At 33.1% G+C, this 4,002-nt stretch overlaps 1 protein-coding gene across 1 annotated transcript in view; it reads right to left on the reverse strand.

The window, feature by feature from the left end:
- unc13b (unc-13 homolog B (C. elegans)) overlaps positions 1-4,002 on the reverse strand; it is a 148,154-nt gene that overhangs the window by 74,075 nt on the left and 70,077 nt on the right. The gene's annotated exons all lie outside the window — the stretch shown is intronic.

Below are 4,002 nucleotides of genomic sequence, written 5' to 3' on the forward strand. Positions count from 1 at the left end.
GAAGCTTGGTTTAGTGTAGAAGGCTTCCAGCCGTACATGTTTGAGCCCTTGCCTCGCAACGCTGCCAGTTCTGTTAGCTCTACGCCTGCTGAAGACACAGACGTCCATCCCCGTGAACACTGGGACGGAACTCAAGGGGAAAGGAAAGGATTCTTATTTCAACCGTTGCATATATCAGCTGCAAAATATGAATCAAGACTCTATGACCGAAAACATTTGATTGACAGATGACCGTTGATATATGATTGAGGTGTTCTGGCTGACGTATAACTAACTGGCCTGCATAAGATAACGAGAAAAAACACAGATTTTAAGACAGGTTGTTTTTTTTTTTTTATAGAAATTTTCTACATTTTGGGATGACATGGTCTGATAAAGAGTACATTTATATACATGTGATTTGAAATTTAAATATGATTTCCCCACGACTTTAATATCAGCTTATAACTTATGGTTTGTGTTATAACCTCGAAATATAATCTGGATGGTGCTTATTTTAACCATTTTACTCATATCCTTCTATTTTATCTTTAAAAATAAATATAAAGTGCATTAAAGGCGCAATTTATCATTATTACCTTTTAATGATATCCTAAGATTTTCATTTTGATTTCATAACAATTTTAAGAACACCCTCAGAAGTGTTATGACTAAAAATTTATCAGAAAACAAGTTATAGGAAAGCACTTTCCAACTCTGTGAGAAATGATAAATAATGTGCACTTGATAAGTCAGCAACTAAAGGTTTATTTCCAATAGATTAATTAGTTAAAGAGAGAATTGCCTGAGAACATTTTACAAATAATAAAACCGCGAAATTTCCCAAGGCCAATAAAAACATTTATTGAAAAGAAATATTTTGTGGTTTATATAATCCTGGCAATGACACTTCAAACTTCCCAGCTGTTGTTATCTAAAAATTCATGCCAAAAAAAAAAAACAGGGCAAAAAACTGGAACCCCTAAAACATGTATATTTAACTCTATATTTTTTTCTCTTTAATGAATAAAGAATAATTAAAATATATGTATCTATTGAATAAAAAAATGTCTTTTATAGATATGGATTTATTATTTTGACATTAAACAAATATAGAAAAAAATTCTACTGTAATTCAAAAGGAACTTGTTCAAAAAATAAACATATCTAGTAATGACTTAAATGCTATATCTAATGATACAATTAGCAATTAATCATTAGTTTAATCATTTAATGGTACATGTTATTATTTAATAATCAATAAAATAAATAAATTGACCAATCAATTATTTATTCACATTGATTGTTGCATTATTCACCTTTATCAAATGTTGTCCTATTTTGCCCTCCATACGCCTCAAGAGGTAAAATCAAAATGATTCTAAGAAAATAATCGTGTGATAACCTACTAAGGTTCTAAGGAGGTGGTTACTGACTGCAGCCCCCCAATTAGGAACCCCTGCAGCGGTCGCTAACTCTCTTTAAAAAAAAGGGCGGAGCTTCAGCACCTGGCTGTTCACTAAGGGTTCTGTCAAAATGCATAAAAAAATGTACCTGTAAATAAAGGGTTTGAGGAAAAATCCAAAGGTGAGGAGCACGGTGAGGTGCTTCCAGAGCTGCAACACCGAGACGTGAAAATCAAGTTCCAATAATCTGGAGAAAAGTAAAGAGGAACCAGATTCCCTAAAAAGGTCCAATTAGAGTGTCCTCTGCTGATGGCAGCTTTTGCATCTTTTTTCAAACAGATAATATGGAAAATACTTTTCTTGGCTTAACCTCCTTAATAAGGCCGTCACTGAATGTCGGGAATCTGTGAGCTCCGCTGATGCAGCTGAAGCATTCCTCTGTTACAATGTTTTTAATGTTCTTGTGGAAGTTTTTGGTTTAATTAGCTGTAAATCAGAACAAACAAATCCCTCTGCTAAAACAAATCTGCATATACGTTTCCCTCCTTAATTCAATTACCAAGAAATAGGAACTTTTCAATGATACTGCAATTTATTACCCAACTGAATAAAACCACCAGATCAAGCAGCTCCTCTATTTTAAAAACAAGCTGACAGCGGTTTGGTCGCCAGAAAACGATTTTCAAGTTGCAATGAAAAGAAAAACGGACCTGTGTTTCAAAATAAAATAATGAAAACAAACTGCTAAGTCAACTAAAACTACCTTCCCCCTGCTAAAGACCATTTAATATAAAAACCCTACGATATAAACCACCTCATATAGCACTTCTGATGAACATCCGCAAAATAAAAGCACCTTTCTTTTGAAGTTATCAATTTTTAAAGAACAAATCCAAACTACTGGCTTCCTGGGCCAAAAAAATAATACATCACTTTTTTTCAATGCAGCATAAAATAAACACATATAAATCTTTAAATACAAATCTTACCTTGTTGGGGAAAAAAGAGAAAATTATAAATATCACCAAGCTAGTTGGTCAAATCCAAAATGACCAGATGATTATTTCTGAGCCTCTTTTTCTTTATTTGACTCAATGTGTTGCTATAATATAGTTGAATTAACACGGAGAGAAAAAGAATGATAGCAGGAGAAGGCATGGAGCAGGCGGGACTCAGAAATCCCTCCCACCCCGTTCAATGCTCCTCTGCTCCCTCTCTCCCCTTCAGGCGCCGTTTTTCCAGCCTACTGCTAATCTGAAACTGTAATGCAGCCAATTCTCCACCTCATTCATTATTTCCTGTTTCCACACAATTTAAATGCAGAAATCAAAACATTCTTTTTTTTTAAACTCATTAAAATACAAACATTAGGCCTAAGATTATGAGCATGTGTCCAATGGTCTGATGGTTGTTTGTTTACAGGTGAAACGGTTCTGACTCATTACGGTACGGAGTCTAGAGTGGGGCTCTGTTATCTGGCACCAACAAATCTGTAATCCTGTTTTTAAAAATGTTTTTTTTTTTTTTTTTACATCAAGCCATTACTCCTGCAAAGGCAAGAAATTTCAGACATTGCATCTTAACATGAAGAGTGTGAATTGCAGCTAATGTTCTTTTACACGTCTGGCTTTTAGCCAACAGCTGCATTATGGGGGGAATTCTGTGTCATCATTGTTTCATGCAAAGAATACATTTTACAAATGAAATGTGAAAAAAAATGCAATCTAAAAAATTTTACTTTCAAAAATTAGTAATGAAAAAAAGGTTTTGTGATTAATTTTTTGATCACAAAATTTTTTTTTTTTTTATTTTCTTAGCTTTTACTTTTTCAAAATCTTTTTTTTGCATTAAAAATTTTTTTTAATAATTTTCTTTTTTATTGTTTTTTTAATAATTAATTTTTTTTTTCAGATTTTTGATTTTCACGTCTTTTTCAGACTGAGTTTTATGAATTTCATTCCTCTTAAACTGTATTTCACAGCTCCCAATTTCATTCTCTTCTCTTTATTTTTTTAACTTTTTTGGAATCACATTCTCTTCACTTCTAACCCAAAACAAACACTCGCTCTAGGCCAATAAAAAATGTTGTTGCCAACATCCACGCAGACCAATAGAAATGCATCTACGCTCCTCACTCCAGAGGAAAACCCGCCCCCAGAAGTGGGCATGTTATTGTAAAACACAATAAAAAAAAACTATAAAAAAACAATTTAAAAAGAATACTATATGTAAAGGTCAATCTGAAAAAGAGAAATTTGAATAAAAGTTTGAAAATGAAGAAAAATTTGTAAAATAATTTTGAAAATTGTAAAATAAAAAAATTAATTGTGAGATTTTTTTGCTTGCAACATTAACGGAACAAACTTCACTCCATATGTTTCTGAGGCCTTGCTTCCTGTCAAAGTTCAGGTTATCCTGGTTGTGCACTTTTTTCTTTCATTTTTTCCTTCCACTGAATAGACATTAATTCCCTGTGATGAAGTGCTCTGAAAACTTAGCATCTTAAACAATGACCTTTTGTGTCTTTTGACTGTCAAACTGCAGGCCAGTCCCATGACTGAAATCAAGAAAGGATGGTTCTTGCTTTGAATCCAACCATCCATCCATCCATCCATCC

The sequence above is a fragment of the Cyprinodon variegatus genome, unplaced genomic scaffold (assembly GCF_000732505.1).
Source record: "Cyprinodon variegatus isolate N-32 unplaced genomic scaffold, C_variegatus-1.0 Scaffold500, whole genome shotgun sequence".
NCBI classification, from domain to species: Eukaryota; Metazoa; Chordata; class Actinopteri; order Cyprinodontiformes; family Cyprinodontidae; genus Cyprinodon; species Cyprinodon variegatus.